We start from the raw sequence: 27,774 nt of genomic DNA, 5'->3' as shown, positions 1-27,774 counted from the left end.
ATGTTCAAAACATGAAGGCTACCGTGTGTATACATCAGATGAGGCACACAATCATTCGGGATTATCTGTTGAAAAACATAGTAATAACTTCGTAGTTAGCAATGATATGATGTACTAGTTTTAGAAGTGTGCAAAAAGATGCACGGATGTCGTAATAGTAAAAAATCTTACCAGTGTATCTCCATGGTAGTTACCGTAGTTCAAAACGTGCACTAATGGCACGTATTGACAATAATGTCGAGGATTTCGATTGTAGACATTATAATTCTCAAGATCAATACAAAATGCGACCAGATGATTTTTCTCCTGATAAGTTAGTTCGGAGCCTTCGGTGTAGTAGGTTCTGTCTACCATCTTCCGCACATTCTTTGAAGAATAAAAATAAGCTGTCAATGGAGAATAAGTTGTCAACTATTTTGAAATAAATAATATAAATTACTTAATAACTATGTTAAGCTCACATGGGGGAAGAATTGGAGGTGTATCCACAAGGACGAAAATCAGAGGTCTCTCTTGCTCGATTATAGGATCACCAAGATCCATGGTAACAAGCATACCCTCATCAAAACCATACATCTTGCAAAGTGCTTCCCAATTTTTGCAACCAAAATGGGTTACACTCTGAACATTGTACATCTTTACTTGAAAATCCACACCATGATGGGTACTTAGTATAATTTTTTTGGTTTCGAAACTTTCATGGTCTTCAAAACCCATCCTCTCCAAGACATAGCGTCTTGCAAAGCATGGGATAAGCTAGTCGAATTGGAAAAGATGAAAAATATTGTCATGATTAAAATAGTTGAAGACATGAGTAATTACGAAAAAAACTATTATCGTCGGTTGCGTACCGTATGAACATCGAAGGTCTCCTCGAGCTTAATGCTGAAGCGACGATCTTCGTCCAGCTCAATGAACCTGTCGCAGATACCTTGGTCGTCATGGCACCAGTCGCACTCCCCGGGGCGGTTTTCGTCGTCCGATGAGTACGACATTTCCGGCCTACGTTCATAATTCAAATATTAAACTAGATCATTATTATTAATCACGGGTTGACTATCGATGATCGATGTACGTAGCTCCTCCTTTCATTCCCGAATGCATTATTATATCAAATTGTCTAGCACACGGGAACGAAGGAGAACTTATCCAATATGAGCATTCAATAAGCAAAACCAAATCATAAAATAAGCAAAACCAAATCATAAAATAAAGTATAGTATTCAAATTAGCATGCATTCAATAATTATAAGCAAAAGTACATAATCTCTTGGTGTCCGTACATCGTCGAATATTATCACTAATACAACTAGAACCGTAGCGCCCGACGGGTATCGACGCGGGTGGTGAACACCCAAAGATAAGGAACCATCACAGGATCATAGCTCCAGTGAGATCCCTGAAGAACCTGCCAGATATTGTCGAACCTGCCCTCCAATGCAACCATATAGCGACGGACATGCTCGTCCTCCTCGCTGACACGGTGACGTACCACCTCCGCGGTATCCGGATGCCTCACCACCGTCACTGGCCCACGCGACCGCCACCAAACAAGGATCGGGTCAACAACGGGCTGCCTCCTCACCAACCTACGTCCCCCGGAAGGTAGCACCTCCCAATACCAGCCCGGCGGAGCCCAATCCCGAACATGGCCCTGATCAAGCAGGCCTCCACCGCCGAGTCGACGATGACGAGGATGCGGGATAGGCATCGCCGACGTCGATGCGGGAACTACTTCTATATATAGTTAAATAGAAGTAGTTTTATTAATTAAATCAACTATCTAGTTCAACTACTAAGCACTTACTATTAATAAATAAGTGGTACTTACTAAAAACAAACTACTTCTATATATAGTAAAATAAATTAGTTTATTAAATCAACTAGCTAGATCAACTATATATAAACTACTTCTTATTTTTTTCCCTTTTCTAAATACTATGAACAAAAAAATCATTAAAATTCTATGAACAAAATTAATTACTACACATCTAATCTAACAAAAAAAAATCTAATCTAACAAAAAAAATCTATGAACTACATATCTAAATTACTACACATCTAATCTAACAAAAAAATCTAATTAATCTAACAAAAAAATCTAACATAATATAAACAAATTAATTACTACACATCTAATCTAACAAAAAAATCTAATCTAACAAAAAAAATCTATGAACTACATATCTAAATTACTACACATCTAACCTCACAAAAAAAACTAATTAATCTAACAAAAAAATGACGGTGGCCGGCGTACGGCCGGCGAAGGCGACGACGAGGTGCTCACGTACGGCCGGCGACGGCGATGGCGAAGGCGACGACGAGGTGCGGAGCGGGGCGGTGACGGTGTCGAGGCGGCGTGGGCCGGGGCGGCGACGTCGATCGGGGCGCGCGGGTGGCGACGGCGCGGGGCGGCGACGGCGTCGGGGCGTGGCGGGGCGTGGCGGCGACGGCGTCGGGGCGGGGCGGCGACGGCGAGGTGGCGGCAGGGAGACGCGCGGCGACGGGAGTGGAGCAGGAGAGATCGAAGTCGTGCTAACTGCTGTATATATAGCAAAGGCTTTGGTCCCGGTTCGTGGCACCAACCGGGACCAATGCCCCCTTTAGTCCCGGTTGGTGCCACCAACCGGGACCAAAGGCCTCTTTTCAGCAGCCCAAAGGGCGGGAAACGAAGACCTTTGGTCCCGGTTGGTGGCTCCAACCGGGACTAAAGAGCAGCATTGGTACCGGTTGATGCCACTAACCGGGACCAAAGAGCGGCATTGGTACCGGTTGATGCCACCAACTGGTACCAATGGACCCGTCTAACTACTTTTTTATTTTCTGCAGCTGTTTTTTTATTGATTCTTCCTGCAGCTGTTCTTTTAGTCCCACCTCGCCAAGCGAGAGACACTCGCAGCTGTTTATAAGCCCTGAGTGCAGAGACGATGACAAAGAGGCTCAATGCTCCTGCACATTGGTTAGCTTCAAGCCTTGAGGAATACGGTAGACTGCACAGAGCTATGTGCAGTGCAGTTGACACTATTCCGAAAGGCTTGAAGCAAATTAATAAGCATTGCGCCTCTTTTTTATTTTTAATGACTTATTACAACTCAGAAATAAAAAGAAAAAAATAAATATAGCAGAAAAGAAAAAAAACTATATAGAAAACTACTCAGAAATGAATTGAAGCAAAAAATAGTTGTGATTAACTGTACTAAAAAAGGAGCATAGATGCTTATTTTTAATGACTTATTACAACTCAGAAATAAAAAGAAAAAAATAAGTATAGCAGAAAAGAAAAAAAACTATATAGAAAACTACTCAGAAATGAATTGAAGCAAAAAATAGTTGTGATTAACTGTACTAAAAAAGGAGCATAGATGCTTATTTTTAATGACTTATTACAACTCAGAAATAAAAAGAAGAAAAAATAGTTGTGATTAACTTTACTAAAATATGAGCATAGATGCTTATTTTTAATGACTTATTACAATTCAAAAATAAATAGAAGAAAAAATAGTTATGATTAACTTTACTAAAAAATGAGCATAGATGCCTATTTTTAATGACTTATTACAACTCAGAAATAAAAAGAAAAAAATAAATATAGCAGAAAAGAAAAAAAACTATATAGAAAACTATTCAGAAATGAGCATAGATGCGCTTATAGAGGAAATTCAAATTAAATTATAACAAATTTCAAGAGAAATTCGTATGAATTTAGGCTAAATTCCCTATATAAGGGCATCTATTTTCATTTTCAGAGGAGCTCAATAAGGCAGAGAGGGAGTGACTTATAAACCGGTCTGATTCCCCTTCGGTTAGCGAGGTGGGACTAAACTTTGGCCGCAACAAGGACCAACCCTTTAGTCCCGGTTGGTGGCATGGACCGGGACTAATGGTCGTCCTTTGGTCCCGGTTCAGGCCACCAACCGGGACCAATGGTGGTGGGCCAGGAGCGACGGCCATTGGTCCCGGTTCGTCCTACCAACCGGGACCAATAGGTCCAGACAAACCGGGACCAATGGCCCACGTGGCCCGGCCGGCCCCTGGGGCTCACGAACCGGGTCCAATGCCCCATTGGTCCCGGTTCTGGATTGAACCGGGACTAATGGGCTGGACCGGTCTGGACCATTGGCCCCTTTTCTACTAGTGAGCAAAGAGCATAGACTTTTCCAAATTGGCCAGGGGATGCTTCATAGAGGCAGGATTACTCAAGCTTTCCTAGTTAGCTTCTCCATTCAGGTTTTGGAAATTAGAACTTTGAAGGAGATGTTTATGGTGATTTAATGCTTACTCCAACACCTGTAGTTGGTTTCACCATTCATAGTTGTGATGTGTCTTTTAACCTTTCACTGAATCGATGTGTACTTATCCACACTTTTTCTGTGCTAGAACTGACAAGTTTCATGTGCCTTCCTTGCTTCAACTCTTTCTTAAAGAAAAATTGGATATCTTAACCATTTAATCTAAAAAGTATCTTACATCACATTGGAACATTTTCGACGATTTCGTGCGGGTAGCAAGTCACTGTCGGCTTGGAGGCATTCTTGTTTGTACATTTTAATCTTTGAACAATGTTACTGTGCAGTAGCATCACTGTCAAATAGATGTGGACCTTCCATCAATTGTATCAAAACTTGCACAAACATTCCAATCATAGAACTACACTAATAAGTAGATACTGTGCTAATGATCATGGGCTATACGTTAACCCTCTGCTTTGGTGCTACATGTCAGTAATGTCAAGAAGTCAAGATGCAGTTAGCAAGTTTGCAAGATGGCTTTAGGTTCATAATACACGCTATCTAAACTTGAGTGCAGATATGTGCTTGTACGTAGGACTAAGTGCAATCACGTACCTGATGAACTAACTGCATAGGTAGGACTGGTGTCAGGAATTGTTACTACCTCTGTAATATACTGCCAAAACGTCTTATATTTATAAACAGAGGGTGTAGCTCATTATTCAACAATTCGTCAAGTGATCTTAGATTCACATAATGATCATGGGCTCTCAGCTGGAACTAGTTGATTCCTCTCACTAGCAGACACCCTCTATAAGATTATGATCTCTAGTTTTCAAGCCCACATTCAGTTGAGGTCTCTAATTGAAATTAGGTCACCCGATTTTAACCGGGTCACAATTTTTCAATTCTCTCCCACTCAATTCTTTTATACTATACAATATGCTTTCTAATTTTTAAGGTCTCACAGTTAATTAAGCTTTAGTCCACATTCAATTAAGGCCTCCAATTAGAATTAGGTCATCTGATTTTGACTGGGTCATTAATTTCTCAAAGCTCTCTTATTCATCAATTCTTTTCTACTATACACTATGCTTTCTATTTTTTTAATGCCTCGCAATGAACTGAGGTCTAGCCAACATTCAATTAAGAGCATCTACAACCGCGATGGGCAAATAGGCCCCTAGAACGCCTGCGGACGCGCCCGGGCGCGTCCGCTAGCATTGATCGGGCACCCCTCAAATAATGTAATCCATATCCGGACACCTCAATTATCATTTCTCAAATCCAGCCCCCGAGCGCTCGCTGAGCCGATGCTATGGAGTCGCGGCGGATAGAACCGTCCGTCGGCCGGGCGCTGTCCTCTCGGGAGCGGCGGAGTGCAATGCGGGCTGCCATTGCCTCCTCCAACCCGCATGGAATGACACCCCAGTTGACGGTTCTGGACTGGTCGGAGTCAGATCTGCTGCCTGCCATGTCGAAGAAGGCCGGAAACCGCCGAAGGTGAGGTCGGGTGGCAGAGGGGAGTGGAGTGAAGTGGCTTGGGTTTGGTCCGGCGAGCGGATGGGCAGGAATATATGTGGGGATTGGTGGGTCAGCATGAGCCGAGTCCGACGTGGTGGGCTTGCCGGAGCGCCCCCATATCCGCCCCATATCCGGGCTGGTTATGAGGGGTGCCGGTCAGCCTGGCGTTTGAGGTGTCCATCTGAGGCGAAAAACCGTGACCGGGCAGTGACCTGGCAGTGATCGGGCGGGTCGCCTGAGCGTTTGAGGAGGGTTTGGGGCGCCCGACTGTAGAAGCTCTAAGGTCTCCAATTAGAATTTGGTCACCCGATTGACCAGGTCAACAATTTCTTAGAGCTCTGTTATTCAATTCTTTTACACTATGACTATGGTTCCTAATTTTTAAGGCCGCACAATTAATTGAGGTCTTCATGTTAGAATTGAGTCACCCAATTTTGAACGGGTCAACAATTTGTCAAGGAGCTCTCCCATTCAATTCTTTTAATTCACTATTTCCCTAATTTTAAAATTTTTCATTCAATTGAGATATTCAATTTTGGATTTGGTTTACAATTTTGTCCGGGCTAACAATCTTCTAAATCAATCAACAACAACCAGCCTACAAAAACATATCAATCCCACACACCTTCCCACCACCTAGAGAAAAGAAGCACCACCACGTGAAACTGTAGCACCAGTATAGTACATGCAACCACTGATGCTAAAATTTTCCCACATAAATATAGGTTGGTTAGCGTATAACACAAAATCACACCATGAAAGGCCCACCTAATCGCCACATTATAAATAAAAATAAAACACACTCCATCATCTCACCCACCCGCCAAACTAAATATTCCATCAATTTTAAAATATAAGGGTATTAGTTTTTTGGAAAGTTAAATTTCTTTAATTTTGACCAAGTTCAGAGCAAAAAATATCAACATAAACAATAATTAAAGAAAAAAGTATGGAAATTCATTTCCTTAATCATACCAATTGATATTATGGATCTTGATATATTTCTCTACAAATTTAAGCAAACTAAAAGTTTGACTTTTCAAAAAAGTAATACACCTTCTGAAACAGAGTGATTGATTTTTTGTGTGTAAAAACCCAACAACACCAACGACGCAACAAAGCGCGCCTAACCCTTCTAGTAGTCATGAACCATCTTAAAAAAGTTCATGATTTCATTCTGTGTTTTTGTTCCGCCTATTATGTCATTTATGAGAATTTGATGGGCTTATTGTTTTACTTTTCTACTACCAAATTACAACTAGGAACTGAAATTTTCTCTAGTCACTGATATATATTTGACATGCAAAATCACTCTGTTTTGAGCGCTGACTGCAATTGAGAAAGATTTTTAATTAGATGTGATATAAATTCTCTCAGTAACTCTTTACAAATGCAAATGCAACTTTTTTCCCCACAATAACCCATAATACTTCGAAGAAAATCAATGCAAGTAGTACACACGAGTACAAAGTCACACAACTAATAAGATCGCCTAACTATGTTTTGGTGCACCCTCGTGTGTGTATATACAGATCCTTCCCATTTTAGTTTCTCGTTTTTCTATGAAGTTGTGCAAGTTCTTCCCTGGCTACTTCTGCACCGATGTATATATGTTTCCTCATATGAGCCCCAGAATTGCACCTCTTGTACTATGTTAGCCGAGTTGGTCAGGTTGCTCTCTCTCCAAGATTATATAAGAGGAGGAAGCAACACTTAGTGTGGATGTTAGCAAATGGACGGCAAGTCTAGTTGTGGTAGTGCGCAAATCTAAGCAGTAGTAGGACTGGAAGGAACTGGGAAATGTAGCGTCCATCTAAGCAATATGATTTCTAATACTAGTAAGATAGCCATGTGTGGCGATGCCACTCTCTCGCTTTGAGGGGACATCATCTAGTTTCCTGTCTTGGGTGGCGGAGCTGCAAGGAGGATACCATCATGCACGTTGGTGTAATGTGGCTATCCACGCGGTGCTCGTGGTAGAAGGGGCAATCCGCCATGCCACCCGCCGGAAGGATCAATCTGCCATCCTACATGGTGGAAGTATGGACAATTTCGCATGATGTATGTAATGGCAGTCTGGCCGGACATGCTCTGTTCAGCACTTGAAGCTAACAGGATTCCCATGAAACAACACCGGATATCAAGTTTGAGTTCGACTTGAGGGATTTAGAGGCAGGCTCAGGCGTTGTAGCAGTTGAATAAAAAATAGATCTATAATAGGCGTGTTTTTTCACATGCATGCTTTATTTTTATTTTGAGAATTTACGGCATGTTCCTTAAAAACAAACGATGCCAAACGTGACATACATGCAGAAACTACATGAGAACCCGCGAGAGTACAGTTGTCCCAATACAACTACAAAGAAGTTCCCACTAAAAGGAAAAAATACAATTGGGTCTTTGTTGGAGAGCTTTTCTGCAACAACCGATGCTCGATGCCCGCCGGCGCCACCGAAACAGCGGTAATGCTACACTCACGAGGAGGATTTTTACAGGCTTCACGGGGTAGTTAACGTGGAGGATTAAGATTGGGTTTAACGGGTGTGTAGGGGCCCACCCCTCCTGAAAATCAGGGGGGGCTAGTTTGATTAGATGGAACAACCCCGTATTACTCCCGTAAATGCCCGTGAGTCTAGCATTTTCGCCGAAACAGCCACCGGAAGAAGACAGGGGCCTCCACAATCCCAGAAACTGAGAACGTACCATCACCGCAACCAGCTTTGTGATTTGGTGAATATCCCCGCCACGAACAACGACCTCTTAATTAGCTCCTAACTCCTAAGTACTCCCTTCGTTTGGGTATCACAGAAATGAATAGAAATAGATGTATCTAAAACTAAAAATACGTCTAGACACACAATTAATTCCGGACGGAGGGAGTACTATGTATCTTCTACTGTTTTATGAACTATTATAGTGGGCAGCATACTTGCACGGGAAATGTCTTTATTGGTTTTTTCTTGACAAAGTTAAATGATACATTTTGGTGTAATCAATTATTTATGCTAAGGACCTAACAAATGAATGAAATACAATCTAATTTGATCGGGAGTGTGCAGGTTCCTTCCTTCTTTTCATACATTTTAGCTTGGAATCGGACAAAGCTTGCAACACATATGTATCATACATATTTTTATTGATTGACCTGGTTTGTACATCACTTCATGGGTATTGATTCGTGTCTAAAGTAAATGTCCAATTTTCATATTAGATGTGATCGTTTTAAGCAGAAATAAGAGTACCGTGTACACCCGTGAAACTATATCTATAATAGAAATGTTAAACATCAGAATTCAAATAATAACCAAATGTATTGGATTTGACACATGGTTTGACATTGTTGTGACTAGCAGTAGAACACGACTTTAATGTGTGAGAGAGATAGCTTAGCGAGTAGGCAAGATGACTTTAGGTTCAGGATGCAGGCTATCTGAACATTAGTGAAGATCTTGGCTCACTACAACAAATGTAAATCGGTGGATACGATGCTTGTCGGACTAGAGCACCTGATGGAAGGAACTAAATCTGTTCACAAGAACTAAACAGAGGTCAGGTGTGATATATGAATTCCTCCGAATGACTCATAAAATCCAGTTCTATGTCGGTGGCTGTCTCCGACGAAGTAACAACAGACAAGTACACAAATAAGTATAGCTGTTTGCCGTGCAACATCGTCGACTTTTTTTTGTCATTCTGCACCATTGTTTCCATGTACAGATTCTGTTTGTTATAGTTAATTTCTCATTTTCCGAACGTTGTGCAAGTTCTTGCCTGCCGTTTCCTGTAACAGATGTATATGCTGCCTTAAATAGTCACTAGAGTTATGATGTATTGTGATTGCCTGTTACTTAGTACAGATACACATGGCGACTTGCAAAGTGAGGTTGGTATGAAGTAATTTGTCAGAAGGTTATATCACTTCGATCTTTGGATACACATCCAAGGAAAGGCAATTCTTGCATCAAAAGACACTTTTTTTTGAAGAAGAAATGGAAATGCTACCTTATCAATTTCTGGCAATATTATTTTTGTTTTTGGACTCAGCCGTACAACAGTGGCCGTTCACTCAATTTAATTCTTAGGTTGCTTTCTCCAAAGTGTATACAAGGGTATGTCTCATCTAGTCGACCGAGGGAGGAAGCGAAGAGAAAAAAATACATCAAAATACACGCTACCATATACCAGTTAAACATTTTCCGCAAAGAAACCAGGAGGCAAGTATAGCTAGAAGTGTCAAGCAGTAGCTGAAGTTGGAGGCATTGGGACTGTAATAAAACGATGTAAAAAATCACAATTGTTCTGTGGCATGGCCATGGACATTGTCGGTAGGATTGGCTCCCTCAGCAGTTTCTCTAATTTCTCAACCTCCCTATAGTCGATATCGGAAAAGTTCTCCACGCTGGCGGAGTTTAGCAAAATCTACGCAGGGGCAAAAATCGAGAGAAATCACAAGGGCGGCTCTAATTTCAATGGTAAAATAAAGAGTAACTATAATTGAACAGTTTTTTTTAGTAAATAAGGATTGCCCCGGTCTCTGCATCAGAATGATGCATGCAACCCTTTTATTAATCAAAGTACCAGATAAGTTTGAATTCCAGAACAAGCTCTCTCAGAGCTGAAAAAGTAAAAAGCAAGTAAAATATGCCACAACAGGCGAAAACAGGACTAGATGACTAAAAACATATCCTATTACTGGACCGTCATCCAAACCGGTTGTAGATATCCCGAGCTACTATCTCCCATCGGGTAGACCAAGTAACGAAAGGCTCCATGGCCTTCACAGAAGTGAGTAATGACCACATACGAATCCAAGCAGTGGCCTTGCTGATAACCTATAAAAAAATATACAAATTTGTCTGTTAAAAACCATATCAGTTTTACAGTTCCATATAGCCCAAAGTAATGCACATACCCCTATCCGAATATGTATCGCAATATTGTTCTCAACTCCATTTAGCCACATCCAAAATAACGTGTGAATACTATTTGGAGGTGTGATATTAAAGGCTATATGAACGGAAAACTATAATAGTTTGGACAATCGAAAAAGAGGTGTTTGATGGTTTCATCTTTATCACAAAAACTACACGTTTGACTACCCTCCCAATTACGTTTGCCAAGTTATCGTTAGTCAGAACCACTCCTTGTGAACAAATCACATGAAGATTTTAATTCTTAACGGGACCTTGATCTTCCAAATATGTATCAATTTCAGAATCGGACCGGAATCAATTAGGTTCAAGTACATAGATTTCACTGATGAGATGCCATTCATAGTTAGTCTCCAGTGAATGCTATTAGCCTCATCAGAAAGGTGAACAGCCATCAACCTTTTGACTAGATGAAGCCACGCGTCCCATCGGCCTCCTACCAAAGATATCTGGAATTGAATATTTAGAGGGTTGGACTATAATATTGTAGCAACGTAAGCCTCCTTACGTTGTACAATGTTATATAGAGACGGATATTGTATGGCTACAGGCGTTTCCCTAACCATGTATCTTTCCAGAATCTTGTTCAATTACCATTTCCAATGATAAATTTAGTTCTATTAAAGAAAGCTGCTTTCGTTCTCATCAACCACCACCAAAAAGGTGAATCATTGGGTCAAATGGTAACCTAGGCCAAGGTCTTAGATTGTAGGTACTTATTACGTAAAATTTGTACCCACGTGCCTTCGGTCTCCATAGAAAGCTGTACAACCATTTACTAAGCAGACACCTATTTTTACCTCTAAATTCTCAATCCCAAGATCACCCTGGTCCTCCGGCCTACAAATGATGTCCCATCTAGTAAGCCTGCATTTCTTTTTTATTTCATCACTCTGTGAAAAGAATCGAGATCGATAAAAGTCCAACCTTTTCCATACCCCTACAAGTACTTCAAAGAAGGACAAAAAGAAATATCGGCATACTGGTGAGCACTGAATTTATTAGTACTAGCCGACCTCCGTATGACATAAGATTACCCTTCCAGCAGCTTAGTTTCTTTTCAAATCAATCCTCAATACACTTTCACTCCTTGCCAGAAAGCTTGCCATGGTGAATTGGTGTGCCCAGATAGCTAAACAGCATTGTACCCAGTTCACATCTGAACAGTTGTTTATAAGCATCTTGTTCATCTTTGGCTCTTCCAAAGCAAAGCAATTCACTTTTGTTAAAACTAATCTTCAAACCCGACAACTATTCGAATAAGCATACACAAGGTTCATATTTCTGGCCTTTGCCAAATTGTGTTCCATGAAAATAGTGGTATCATCAGCTATTGTAGTATGAACACCCCACCCTCTACTAGATGTGGTACTAGTCCCTCCTACTTGGGCTTCCTCTTTAGCTCTTCCTATCAAAATTGCCAACATATTCGCTACTACATTGAACAAGATAGGAGACATTGGGTCCCATGTTTTAGACCCTGATGCGTCTGGAAGTAGTGACCTATAACATAATTCACTTTAATCCCGACACTGCCTTTTTATACAAATGAATTGACCTGCTTCCTCCAAGAATCGTCGAATCCTTTCACACGTAAGGCCTGCTGTAGGAACGACCATTTAAATTTATCATACGCTTTTTCAAAATTCACTTTGAAGACTACCCCATCCGGTTTCTTGAGTGGATCTCGTGAAGTGATTCATTTAGAACAACCACACCCTCTAGTATGTTTCTGCCCGACATAAAAGCCGTCTGAGTTGGTTGCACTACACTATGTGCAAGCTGCTTCAGTGGGTTTGTCCCAACTTTAGTAAAAAAATTAAAGCTCACATTGAGCACACAAATTGGTCGGAACTGCTCGATATGCAGTGCCTCCGCCTTCTTTGACAACAACGTTACCATCCAAAAGTTTAGGTGGAACAGCTGCAAGTGGCCACTAAAAAAGTCATGGAACATCGACAAAAGGTCGCCTTTAATGACATGCCAACACTTCTTACAAAATTCTGCTGGAAAGCCATTTGGGTCTGGCGCCTTATTATTCTTCATCTATAATAGGGCCTTAAACACCTATTTATTCGTGAATGGTGCGGATAAAATCTCATTCTCATCTGTCCCGAGTTGAGGAATATCCCGAACCATGAGCTCGTCCATAGACACAAAATTGTCGTTGGGAGCCCCAAACAGTTGTTTATAATAGTTAGAGATATACAAGGTTCTCGCATCCTACAATTGTACCCTCATCCTGCTCAAGCCGGAAAACTTTCTTCTTTCTGTGTTTTTCATTTGCAACCAAATGAAAAAAATTGGGTATTGTGTCCCATTGGACGATCTGCCACACTTTAGCTCTAATTAGCCATTTCATTTCTTCTTCTCTGAGAAGCTCTCGCAATCTCTGCTCAGTCTTTGTTTTAGATGCCCATTCATCTGCATCGAATAAAATGGATTCGGCCTTTAGATCAAGTTCATTTATAAGGTGTATAAGCCTATCCTTTTCCACCTTATAAATTCCGCTTTCATTTTTAGCCCAACCCCTCAGGAACTGCCTCAAGGGCCTAATATTATTTTCCATCACTTGATATTCGACCTCCCTCATGTGTCCTTAGCCTATTCCCAGGCAATTATGTCAATGAATCCCTCTCTCTCAAACCATGCTAATTTGAACGAAAAGACATTTTTATTCCCCACATGTGTGCCTTCCCTAGAGTCAACAAGCAGCGGGGTGTGATCAGAAATTCCTCTTCGTAAAGCTTGGACAATGACCAAAGGAAACTTCTGTTCCCATTCAATACTGGTGAGAACTCGATCCATCTTCTCGTAAATTGGAATCAGTAGTGTGTTTGCCCAAGTAAACTTTCTGCCTGAGAGTTTTGTCTCTCTCAGGTCAAGACTTTCGATGACAGTGTTAAACATGATGACCATGTGCCATCAAAGGTATCGTTATTCTTTTTGTCTCTCCTCCAAATAATGTTAAAATCACCCCAACCAGAATTAGTAATCTCTCATCCCCACAAACCCGTACAAGGTCTGCTAGGAAGTCCGGCTTGAGCACTAGTTGAGCAGCTCCATATACTGCAACTAGCTCCCATTGGAACCCATCAACCTTCGAGCGCACCCTGAATTTGACGGCAAAGTCACCCAGTACTATGTTACGTACTTCTTGCGTCTTGGACTTGACCCCAAGTGAGATCCATCCGGATCTTCCTCTTGGAGGTAGACAGTGCCAATCAAAATAAACACCACCGGATAAAGTACCAAGAAATTGTGATGTAAAATTATCCCTACCAGTCTCAAGTAAGGCAATGAAGTCCTATTTATGTTCCAATGATGCTTTCGCAAGGAACCTTCTTTTAGCCAAGTCTGACAGACCTTTGCTATTCGAAAAGATTCCTTTCATCTCTCATCATGAAATTTCTTTGCGGTACGAATTCTCGCGCTTCTGTGCATAACAGATACAGGATATATCTTCCTTTCCAGGTACGTTTTGGTTTATCCTGTGTAGCCTCCCAGTCCATATAATCGATATCAGTTTGCATGGACAAATCTGGTTGCAGGGGGGCCATATACCCCTATGAAACCGTATCCGCATCCTCTTCCTGTAACACAGATGAAGGTACTAAATCCTCACAGAGGCATTCTAGTGCCCCAACCTCTAGATCATTAATGTCAGAATCATTCATAGGCTTTCCCCTGCAATCTTATGAATCATCTCCATGGCTCTATTAGCCTCTAAGTCAGGCCTGGGCAGAATAATTTTCTTCTTGTGCTACAGTAACATAGGGAGGCGTGCATGTCCATCTTGTAAAAAAGTCAGACCCGTGCAGGCCTACGAGCACCAGCCACAGAAAATGATTAAGGTGGACAATACTAGATCATTGAAATTTAAATGCTAACCTGGCCCGAATCGACATGGGACCTATGATATATCTAATGGTACTGAGTGTAGGTTCGGCTGAGCCATGGTCCCAAACTTCCTCTCTCGTACCGTCATTTGTATATAGTTGTATACAAATCCATTTCATTTTTTAGAGAAAAGGCATACGCCCAACTTTATAAATAAAGCCACAAGGCAGAGTCACACAACTGTAGAAACCAACCCACCAAGCACAAGCAAACACAAAGTGGCCCGGAAGTATTAAGGAGATACATGGCAACCATGCCAGCACATGGCACGTAGGCCGGAGAGGTAGGAAGAGACCAAGCCAGCAACTGGTCGAAGACATGCCGAACACCATCTAAGCAACTTGCTCTTGTCTGCATAAGGAAGACGCAGAGGCTCGCATTTTGGAAGTCAGAAGATCAAAAGGATCATGGTCCTCTGCCCTAGTCAATGATCTCCACTACTGAAAGAAGATACATGATTTGAACAGACAATCAGTAGGTTTATTAGGAAAAACATGTTCAATGGTAAACTTATTCCTAATCGTCCAAAGAGACGAACAGATTGCTCCAAGCCCAACCCAGAACACCCTCTTGGTTTCACCACTCAAGGACTTAGCCATTGTACAAACATCAAAAAAGAATAGGGGTCCCATGACACATGGAGACACGATCTAACACAACTCCAGACCAGCTTGGCTAAAGCACAATGAAAGAAAATATGAGTCGTGTCCTCCCTAGCGCCGCAAAGGGCACAAAATTCTGATCCCGGGCCATTCCGCTTACGAATCTGATCCGCCGCCGGCAGGCGACCCCTGAAAGCTTGGCAAAGAAAGATTTTGATTTTCGGTGGGACACGGGCCCGCCAGACCTGAGAAAACCTATTGGTGGGAGAACCACCGATAAGCCTAGAGTAGAGAGACTTAACCGAAAAGCGACCAGAGGAAGAATGAGGCCACACCACCGAGTCCATGTTCTCCGAGAGTGTAGAGAAGAGAGCAGTGAGCCTTTGCCAGTCTTCAAACTCTTCAGGAGAGAGGGAGCGTTGGAAAGCAAGGTCCCAATTATTAGCCGAGAGCTGAGCAATGGAGATATCCGGGGTAGGGCAGTAAGAGAATAGGGTAGGGAAACTCACGGAGAGCGGCGAGTCACCACACCACCAGTCAAGCCAAAAACAAACTGAGGAGCCATCCCCGACCACAAACTTAACATGTGCCAAAAAAGAGGCCTAAATCTAACCAGATCCTTCCAAAATTGAGAGCCGCCGCGGGCCAAAGCAAACAACAGACTGGTAAGAGGAAAATACTTAGCTTTGGGAATGGAAACCCAAAGATTCCCAACCCCAGTAGTCATGATCTTCCACCACCACTTAATTAAAAGGCATTTGTTCATGACAACGGTATTAATAATGCCCGCCCCCAAGACTTTTGGGCCTGCACATAAGCCTCCATCTGACGAATCTATATTGGTGCTTATTGTCAGCCGATTTCCAATAAAAAAGCCCTCTATGTTTGTCGATGCATGTGTGAGTACCAGCCGAGAGAGAGTAGAATCCCATACGGAACATAGGCAGGGAGGAGAGGCACACCTTTATCAAAGCAACTTTGCCAGCGTTGGTGTTGTATCTACCTCTCCAAGGTAAAACCCTGTTACCCACTTTGGGCACAGCAGGGGCGAAGTCTTTCGAAAAGAGAGTGTCCTGGGAAATGGGAAGACCTAGATATTTGAAAGGGAACGCTCCCAGTTTACAATTGAGGAGGTGGGCCACACTCCGAGCCTCATTACAATCCACTCCAGTAACAATGACATCACTTTTAGAGAAATTGGTCTTCAAACCCGACAAAGCCTCGAAGCACAGGAGGATAAACTTAAGGTGAGCAAGGCAAGATTCATTCAACTCAACCATAATGATCGTATCATCCGCATATTGGAGATGGGTAACCCCTTCAGGAATGAGGTGGAAGACCAACTGCCCATTAACCGTGATGAAATTAAACAACATAGGGGAAGTAGGGTCCCCTTGCCGTAGGACCCGACCATTAGCAAAGTAATTACTGATCTGCCCATTAACGGAAATTGCAGTGTGGCCCCCGGAGACCAACTGCATAACCCTGTGCCCATATGCTCCCTCAAAGCCTTTGGCAAGCAGCACCTTTCGAAGAAAAGGCTAGCTAACCGGATCATATGCCTTCTCAAAGTCCAGCTTAAGAATCACAGCCTTAGACTTATGGATCTTCAAATCATGAACAATCTCATGAAGGCATAGGATCCCATCAAGAATGAAACGGCCTTTGATAAAGGCAGATTGGTACTGACTAATGGTCCTGTCAGCAATGGGGGCGAGGCGATTGGCAAAGCCCTTCGCTGGGAACTTTGCAAAGTTATTAATCAGGGCTATAGGCCTAAATTGAGAAATGAGGTCGGCACCTTTCACTTTGGGGATAAGGGAAATAACAACGTAATTAAGATGAGAGATGTCAACAGTCCCCGGGCAAAAACCATGAATGATCTGACAAACCAACCTCTTAAGTTGTGGCTAGAATTTCTTGAAGAAATGAATAGAGAAGCCATCAGGGCCAGAAGCTGAGTTCATGTTAGCCGAATTAATGACTTCCCAGATCTCATCGTCAGAGAGGGGAACCATCAAAGCTTCATTCTCAGCAGGAGATATCATGTTGCCAGGCTCCCAAAAAGAATTAGAGATCGATAACCACTCTCCTGCCTCGCCTGTAGAAGGGAGGAGAAGAACTCCACGACATGGGCTAAAATGAGGACTGATGTGAGGTCTTAACACCGTTGATGATCAAACTATCGATGAAGCAACATCTCCTCCTGCCATTGGCAATGGCAAAAAATAGGCCATGGGAGCGTCCCCGTAATGGTCCAGTTGATAGTACCATGTTGACACCAATAAACCTCAGCGTGCTGATTCAACTGCATCAGAGCCGCCTCTAGACTGTACCTAACCGCCCAATCCTGATCAGAGAGACCATTCAGGTCCGCACTCATGTCCAAGCCAGAAATTTGGGCCTCTAAAGCCCCCTTCTCCCTCCGCATCTCCGCAGCTCTATTACGCGCCCAGCCCCTAAGAATTTTGCGCAGCTCATATGAACACTTGTGCCAATCATCCATGGGTCCAAAGGAACAAGGGGACGGGGAAAGAAGGGTGGAAATTATGGTAGCAAGCATGCTATAGAAACCCTCAACAAGCAGCCACGAGGCATTGAATTGGAAGCGAGAAGTGGCCAATGGCCTGGACATGCCAGCGTCCAGAATGAGAGGGGTGTGGTCCGACCCAACCACCGGCTTGGCTTTGAGAGAGGCGGGGTCAAAGCGAGTCCCACCTGGAACAAATGAAGGCCCGATCCAGCACCGATCGGACCGGGTTAGGTTCATGATTAGATGAGGTGAAACGAGATCCCACCCTAGGGAGCTCGTGGAGAGCACAGTTACTGATGAAATCATTAAAAGCATTAGCCAGAGATCAGGAAAAAATATGGTTGCTCTTATCCGAAGGCACCCAAAGAAGGTTAAAATCACCCCCGATAACGACCAGGAGAGAGCAGGAGTCCATCTTAATAGACAACTCATCAAGAAAAATCGAGGACAGAGAGTGGTCCACAGGGCCGTAAACCACCATAAATTCCCAAAGGGTGTTAAGATGCCGATGATGCACCACAATGCTTGCCCAAGAAATACCATGATCAAACGCAATGAAATCAAACATGTCCTGCTTTGAGCCCTAAAGAATACCCCCAGAGTGACCAAAAGAGGGAAGAAAATGCCAGTCAAACTTATCTATGCCGGCGATCGTAGAAAGCTCATTAGGAGAAAAGGACTCTTTAAAAGTCTCGACCAGCCCTAAGATATCGATGTTTTCGCTCCGCACAACGTCCCTGATCTGGTCCCGGCGCCCCCTAGCACCAAAACCACGAATATTCCAAAAGAGAGCTTTTATTGAAAATTAAGGTTTTTAATACGGAGACTCGGCCTGAAGGGGCAGCGCAGGATTTAGCTCTTTTAGAAGGGCCCCTTATAGGAGGTAGAGGGGGAGACTAGCCACAACCAGCGTCCCCACCCCCACCTTAGCAACAGTCTGAACAATATTAGCCATAGACTCAGCAATTTTCTTGGCCTTGGCAATGGCAGCTTGGGCCAGCTCATTGGCCCGAATGACAGAAAGAATTACAGCCGGCGAACCCACCCCAACATCAATAGAAACCCTGACATCAGAAAGAATATGCAAGAGATGATCATCGGAAAGAGACGGCAGGACTAGACGACTCAGAGATGAAGAGGTGGGCGGAGTGGAAACCGTACCTTGAGGAGGGAGGTCCTTAGCCGCAGCACGCCGCTCTGCCCGCTATGCGATCGGCTCACCAAAGTTTCGGATGCGCCACCCCTTGCGCACCGTGGACGCAGGCGAGCGGAGAGCAGGAGAATGCGCCACAGGAGATGCGGAAACAGGGCCAGAACCCAATGTGGCACCCAAATCCTGGTCGAGGCGATGACAAATGCCCGTCATCGATTGCTTCGATCCCGAGGAGGCCCTGCTTTTAGCCGAGAACTTCCTGACCGACGTCTTCTTCTTCTTCCTGGAGGGGGTGGGGTCAGTAGGGCGGAGAGGAGATGCAGGCAAGTCCTCAATACCAGAGAAGGACAGAGACATTGGATGAGCGGGCAGGTTGGAGCAAACACCAATGAGGGGGTGCCCTTAGCCGCAGATTTGACGCTCTCGGCTCCATCACGGTTCACCCCGCCCTCGGCAGGTGCCTTTCCCCACATCCTTCTGAGGAGCTCCCACGGGGCATTGGATTTGAACCATTTCATTAATTCTAGTTTCCCATTTCTGAGAACTGTTCAAGTCCTTCCCCAGTTGAATAGGTATATATATATATATGATGTCTCACCATTTTATTAATTCTAGTTTCCCATTTCTGAGAACTGTTCAAGTCCTTCCCCAGTTGAACAGATATATATATATATATGATGTCTCAGATGCACTCTTAAGTTACGCCTCTTATGATAACGCCAGATCGGCGGAGTTCTTAGGAGAACTCCAAGCCAAGGTCATTGCTGTGACCGCAACGGCGACTCCTGTCCTCGTAGGAGGGGACTTCAACCTGATCCGTTCGGGAGGGCCAAAAACAACAGTAAGGTAAACTGGCCTAGGGTGACCATGTTTAACATTGTCATTGCCTCCATGGCACTTAGGGAAGTGGCCAGGTCTGGCACGAGATTTACATGGACAAACAAGCAACTAGCCCCGGTCCGCTCGGTGTTGGACCGGGTGTTCATGTCACCGGAGTGGGAGATGGGCTACCCCCTCTGTACTCTGATCACCGAAACCAGGATCGGTTCGGATCATGTTCCTTTTATTTACTCCTTAGGGGAGGACAGAAAGAGATGTAGCCCACGGTTTTTCTTCGAGACGGCCTAGTTCGAAACACCAGGCTTCGACGAAACCTTCAAAGGGAAGTGGTGGGCGTGCGTTAACTAGGTCGGGTCCCAGAGGGGCCCGATGGAGTTCGGGAACATCGTAGGAGCATGGCTCAGGGCTAGCCTAAAGGGGTGGGGAGCCAATCTTGGGAGGGATGCCAAAGTGCTCAAGGCGTCGATCCTTGAGCAGATCACGAGTATTAACGCGAAGGCAGACGCGCACGCCTTCTTGGAGCACGAGTGGGCGCATCGATACACCGTTGAGGGGCAGGCCGAGGCGTTGCTGCGAGGCGAGGAAGAGTATTAGCGTTACCGGGGGGCCTAAAATGGACCCTCAAAGGTGATGCCAACGCCAAGTACTTCGATGCTTACGCTAATGGTCGCCGTAGAAAATGCGCTATCCTTAGGTTGCAATCATAGCAGGGGTTGTTGTTGCGACAAGAGGACATCTCTCGCCACGTATACGAGTTCTACCTCAACTTGATGGGGTCGTGCGAGGCTCAGGGGGCTGGCCTTCTTGCGGATGTTTGGGACGAATCCCAATGCATTCTGGATGGGGAAAACGACGAGCTGGGGCTTGCCTTCCTCCCAGAAGAGATAAACACTGCCCTGATGGGTATGAAATCGGACACGGCGCCCGACCCGGATGGGTGGCCGGTGGCCATGTTCAAGTGTTTCTGGCCGATCCTTAGAGGCCCAATTTTTGAGATATGTAATGGATTTATGCGAGGGACGGTAGACATAGCGCGTCTGAATTTTGGGGTCCTGTCACTTATTCCGAAAGTCCAAGGGGCTGACAACATCGGCCAATTTTGCCCGATCGCGCTCATAAACGTTCCTTTTAAGATTTTTGCTAAAGCTTGTGCCACGCGTCTAGACCCGGTAGCCCATAGAGCGATTCATCGCAACCAATCCGTGTTCATTCGCGGCTGCCACATCCTGGAGGGTCCGCTAGCCCTGCAGGAGACCGTTCATGAACTCAAATGCACCAAGGAACCAGCCATTCTTATGAAGCTAGACTTCGAGAAGGCATACGACCGGGTGAATTGGGACTTCCTACGTCACGTCCTTATTCGCGGTTTTTCGGCGGTGTGGGTGCATAGAGTAATGCAGTTGGTATCGGGAGGACAGACTACAATCTCGGTGAACGGAGAAGTAGGGCACTTCTTCCGTAACAAATGGGGACTTCGGCAGGGCGACCCAATGTCCCCGTTCTTGTTCAACTTTGTAGTTGACGCGCTATCCGCTATGCTCCGAAAAGCGGCTGCGGCCGGCCATATCGAAGGATTGGTTGGCCACCTCATTCTAGGGGGAGTGACGCACTTACAGTACACGGATGATACGCTGCTGATGTTTCGCCCGGACCAGCATAGTATAGCCACGGTCAAGGCGATTCTTCTTAGTTTTGAGCTCATGTCTGGCCTCAAAATTAATTTCCACAAGTGCGAGGTGCTCTACTTGGGGGTGAGGCCTGAAGAAGGTTGACGTATAGCGGATTTGCTCAACTGCAAAGTGGGTAAATCCCCATTTACGTACCTTGGCCTTCCAGTGGATACCAAACGACCCATGATTGAGGATTGGGAACCTTTGTGTGCCAAAGTGGGGGGGGGGGTAGGGTGTGCCCCTGGAGGGGAAAATTTCTCTCCAAGGCTGCAAGGCTCGTTCTCACCAACTCGAGTCTTTCATCCTTACCCATGTTCGCCATGGGACTCTTTTTGCTAGTAGAAGGGGTGCACGCCAAGATGGACACACCTCGGGCCAAATTCTTTTGGGAAGGAACGAACATTAACCGCAAGTATCATATGGTTAAATGGGCGTGGGTGTGTCGACCCAAAGCCTTGGGAGGCCTTGGGATCACTAACACGAGGATCCAAAACATCGCGCTGATGTGTAAATGGATATGGAAGATTGTCCAGGGGGCTTCGGGGCTCTGGGTTGAGCTTCTAAGGGAAAAATACTTTCCTAACGGAATTTTTTTTGAGGGCCGGACAAGGGGATCCCCCTTCTGGAATGATCTATAGAAGATCAAACCGGCATTTTCCATGGGGGCAAATTTTTCGATTGGGAATGGTCGGTCCACCCGCTTCTAGACCGATCTCTGGATAGGGGCCCAACCCCTATGGACCAAATTTCGAGATCTGTACGACATTGCAGTGGACCCAACGCAGTCCGTGGCTGAGGTGTTTATCGGTGTCAAAACCGGCGGATCTCGGGTAGGGGGTCCCGAACTGTGCGTCTAAGGCTAATGGTAACAGGAGGCAGGGGACACAATGTTTTACCCAGGTTTGGGCCCTCTCGATGGAGGTAATACCCTACTTCCTGCTTGATTGATCTTGATGATATGAGTATTACAAGAGTAGATCTACCACGAGATTGTAGAGGCTAAATCCTAGAAGCTAGCCTATGATTCTGATTGTTGTTGTCCTACGGACTAAACCATCCGGTTTATATAGACACCGAAGGAGGCTAGGGTTACACAGAGTCGGTTACAAAGAAAGAGATCTAACATCCGGATCGCCAAGCTTGTCTTCCACACAAAGGAGAGTCCCATCCGGACACGGGACGAAGTCTTGAGTCTTGTATCTTCATGGTCCAACAGTCCAGCCAAAGTATATAGTCCGGCTGTCCGGATATCCCCTTATCCAGGACTCCCTCAGTAGCCCCTTGATACGTCTCCAATGTATCAATAATTTTTGATTGCTCCATGCTACTTTATCTACTGTTTTAGGCAATATTGGGCTTTATTATCCACTTTTATATTATTTTTGGGACTAACCTATTAACCGGAGGCCCATCCCAGATTTGCTGTTTTATGCCTATTTCAGTGTTTCGAGGAAAAGGAATATCAGACGGAGTCAAAACGGAACGAAATCAACTGGAGAAGTTATTTTTGGAAGGAAACCCACCTGATGGACTTGGACCCCACGTTAGAAGATACGTGAGGTGCTCACGAGGGTGGGGGGCGTGCCCACCGCCCTAGGGCGCACCCCCTGCCTCGTGGGGCCCCCGTAGCTCCACCGACGTACTCCTTTCACCCATATATACCTACGTACCCTAAAACTTCCAGAACAGAAGATAGATCGGGAGTTCCGCCGCCGCAAGCCTCTATAGCCACAAAAAACCTCTCGGGAGCCCGTTCCGGCACCCTGCCGGAGGGGGATCCCATCACCGGTGGCCATCTTCATCATCCCGGCGCTATCCATGACGAGGAGGGAGTAGTTCACCCTCGGGGCTGAGGGTATGTACCAGTAGCTATGTGTTTGATCTCTCTCTCTCTCTCGTGTTCTCTCTCATGTTCCATCTATGGCACGATCTTGATGTATCCTGAGCTTTGCTATTGTAGTTGGATCTTATGATGTTTCTCCCCCTCTACTCTCTTGTGATGAATTGAGTTTCCCCTTTGAAGTTATCTTATTGGATTGAGTCTTTTATGAGAACACTTGATGTATGTCTTGCCGTGATTATCTGTGGTGACAATGGGATATCATGTGCCACTTGATGTATGTTTTGGTGATCAACTTGCGGGTTTCGTGACATTGGGAACCTATGCATAGGGGTTGGCACACGTTCTTGACTCTCTGATAGAAACTTTGGGGCACTCTTTGAAGTACTTTTATGTTGGTTGGATGAATCTGAGATTGTGTGATGCATATCGTATAATCATGCCCACGGATACTTGAGGTAACAATGGAGTATCTAGGTGACATTAGGGTTTTGGTTGATTTGTGTCTTAAGGTGTTATTCTAGTACGAACTCTTCTATAGATTGATCCGAAAGAATAACTTTGAGGTGGTTTCGTACCCTACCATAATCTCTACGTTTGTTCTCCGCTATTAGTGGCTTTGGAGTGACTCTTTGTTGCATGTTGAGGGCTTGTTATATGATCTATCTATGTTATTATTGTTGAGAGAACTTGCATTAGTGAAAGTATGAACCCTAGGCCTTGTTTCCTATCATTGCAATACCGTTTACACTCACTTTTACCTTTAGTTACCTTGCTGTTTTTATTATTTCAGATTACAAAAACCTTTATCTACTATCTATTTTGCACTTGTATCACCATCTCTTCACCGAACTAGTGCACCTATACAATTTACCATTGTATTGGGTGTGTTGGGGACACAAGAGACTCTTTGTTATTTGGTTGCAGGGTTGCTTGAGAGAGACCATCTTCATCCTACGCCTCCTACGGATTGATAAACCTTAGGTCATCCACTTGAGGGAAATTTGCTACTGTCCTACAAACCTGTGCACTCGCAGGCCCAACAACGTCTACAAGAAGAAGGTTGTGTAGTAGACATCACCCCTGAACCAGGCTTCAATGACGATGAGTCCGACGCGCAGATTGTCTTCCGCATTGCAAGGCGGGTTCCATCTCCGAATACTCCAAAGTAGATTAAGGCTTGTGTCCGGCTCTATGAGATAATTTCCGCACACCACCCTAGAGAGCATAACACTTTACAAATCTAATCTGCTGACAATTTTTTTATGGTGTGCCCTTACCCCGCGGCCTAGCTCAATACGAACCGGTTTTTCTCGGCGTGCCTCGACGCGCGTTGCGAGGCAGTTTTATTGGCACGCCTTGTCGATGCAGAGATCGTGTTCCCCTTATTGCGGGATCCTCCATCAATACGGGCGCGGGCAACCCCACTACGCTTGTTAGTATGACTCTGTGTTTTTAGGCAAGTCCCAAGTGGTTACGATGAGGACGCTTGATATTCACCCCCTTTATAGAGGGGCCGAGGCCTATCCCTCTTTCCTACCACGCTTGCGCCTTTCCGCATCTCGAGTTCCAACACCCGAAGCCCAAGCTTAGGCACTTCGAATCTTCAATCATGTCTGGATCCAACCTTCAAGGCCGGTGGATGGCCTCCTCTGTCACAGAGGAGGACATTGCGAAGCTTAGGGATGTCAGATATCTAACCGCCGATTTCAAGCATAGGCTTCCTACTCCAGGGCAGGTCATCCCTACTCCCGACACTACAAAAAAAATACACTTCCGTGATGATACATGTTTGTCACAGTAGGTCGTGTTTTTTGTCATCCATGTACATCCATGAAAAATTTATGACAGAATCAAGATAGTCATACCTGTGCTATTGTAGAAGTGTTCCATGACATTACCAAAATTATCATCACGGAAGTGTCCACTTCCATGACGATAAATCACGCATCACAGAAGTGCTTTCGTCAAGGGTGACCGACATGTGGCATCCACCATAATGGAACGCCGTTAAACTATCGGGTCGGGTTTTCGATCTGATAACCCGTTAACAGCCCCGACCAATGGGGATTTTCCACGTGTAAAATCATCATTGGCTGGAGGAAACACGTGCCGGCTCACCGTTGGGACAGATGTCATCCGCTCATTGGACCGAAGGCGCCTATGATATGGCGACACGTGGCACGGCCCAATAGAGGCCCATTCCTGTGAAAAGGCCGGCCCGTTTGACTTGGTCAAAAGGTGGCGGGCCGGCCCACGGAAAGCCTGTTAACGGCATGTTCGGATATAGCCCATTTACAGCCCGTTATGCCCTATCGGAATTAGGCCCAGTAGCGTCATCTGGGCCGTCCAATATGATTCAGCCCGTTTTAACTTCCGGCACATGTGTGGCCCATGACTTCTTTCGGCCCATATGAGGACCTTTGTAACTCTTGGCCCATTAACGGCCCGTGGTGAAACTGGCCCGTAATGAACAGTGTATCACTTTATACCCATTAACGGCCCGTTATTCCATTGGGCCGTTTCCAGCCCAAGTTATCTTTCGGCCTTCTCAGGGCCCATTGATTCTTGGGCTCACTTGCAGCATTCGGTTACATACGTCCCGTTACTGTCATTTTCTGCTTGTGGGCCAAATTCATCCCGTCGTTATAGTCGGCCTGTTTGCGGACCGTTAATATGTTGGGCCGTTTTCATGTCAAAAAAACCCGTTGGGCTATTTTCATAGAGTTATCAAATACGGCCTATTAACGGCCCGTTATGGTCCACGAATAATACAGCCCATGATTGGCGAAATGATGATACGCCCCGTAGTAGGCCCATGGATAGTACGACCCGTATGAGGCCCATGGATAGTACGGCCCGTAGAAGGCCCATGGATAGTACGGCCCGTAGAAGGCCCATGGACCCTACGGCCCGTAGAAGGCCCATTGATCCCTAAGGCCCGTATAGAAGGCCGATGGATCCTACGGCCCGTATAGAAGGCCAATGGTCCTACGGCCGAACGAAGGCCCATGGATCATACGGCCTACAGGAGGCCCATGGTTACAACAGTCTGTGTGTTGCCATGATTATTTTGGCCTAGTTACCAAAAATAGGCTATTGTGGCCACTAGAAAAACACAGAAAAAGAACTGCAGTGATTACAAGCAAACAACTAAACAAGACAACAAGGAAATAAATAAGCAAGCAATTAAGGCTAGCCTATTACTGCTATTACACATATTACATCCACTGGGCATCAAAGTTCGCCACCAGTGCAAATATAGGTAACAAAGCAGCATATTACATACACTGGCCGTCAAAATTGGCCACCAGTGCAAATAAACGCGGCAGCAAAACAAGAGCATAACTGAAACAACTTCAGAAGAGCTCAAGAAACGTTATCCTGGTATCCACCATGCTGGCAATAAGCTTAGCAAGCTAATTAGCTTTGTCCTGTTTGGCACTAAAATCCTCCAACGCTTGCTGTTGCAGCAGAAAGTATGCATCTGAATGCTCCAGGGACTTCCGCAGTCCTTCTGCTTCTTGTCGCATCACAGCTGATCGATGTCTTTCAGCTTGTAGTTGAGACTCAAGAAACCGAACTGATTCAGACTATGAGTTTGAATAGCTTGTGCAAGCGGTAGTGGCCAGTAACTCGAACACTAAACCAAGACAAGACTTTGGGGTTGTCTTGCTGTCTTCAAGATAGTCTTCCTTAGCTGTTTTATCAGCTTTGTTGGAGACCAACAAGGATGTGTCACTATCCTGAACCTTATCTGCATTACTTTCTTTACCATTGCTTAATAAGGCACTCTTCCCCAATATTCTGTCAGCATTCTAAAAGAAGAAACAAGCAGACACATTACAAGTTTAGCATGTACTAGTATATGAAACTCATTTCGGTGAACCAGTTCATTAGTAAGGTGGACAGGATTAAACTACCAAGTATTCTATTTCCAAGTACTAGTACATAATAAAAGCATCAAACAAACATATATCTATGTCCTATGGTCACTGCATTGTCTTGCCAAATCAAAATAGAGACACAGTTCAAATCATATCAGTTCAAGACAAAGAAGCAGTGAAAGAATACAAAGCGTGGGAAACTACACGGCACAACAAGATTTCAGATGGGTACCACGGGTCTACATGTACAACAACACTATTGGCTCTGTTGTGATGCTAGTAATGTGCATGATATGAAAGTCAACTGTATACACAATTGAAATTGAAATCAAAAGAGCTATTGATAAGAGCAAACCTATTAAAGAAACATGCGTGAACATACCTGCCGTGCCATTGGAGTTTCGATTGGATCCTTCAATTTAAAAATAAGTTTGTATGAGTAAATACAATGATACAAGAGCAAATAAATCATAGTTAAAGAAGGCGCGCCTAAGCGAGCGCTTAAGCGCGCTAGGCTCTAGGCGTTGGCAAAATGCATTGCGCATAACTACGCTTCATTTGTGCATAACTGCGCATAAGCATGCACTTTGGTCAGTAAAGTGCAAGGCGGTGGCAAAACGCACAATTAACGCCTAGCGCTTTTTTGAACTATGATAGCAATG

This window comes from Triticum aestivum, chromosome 7B (assembly GCF_018294505.1).
Source record: "Triticum aestivum cultivar Chinese Spring chromosome 7B, IWGSC CS RefSeq v2.1, whole genome shotgun sequence".
Lineage (NCBI taxonomy): Eukaryota > Viridiplantae > Streptophyta > Magnoliopsida > Poales > Poaceae > Triticum > Triticum aestivum.
The sequence above is the reverse complement of the archived record's forward strand: the minus strand, read 5'-3'. Positions refer to the sequence as shown.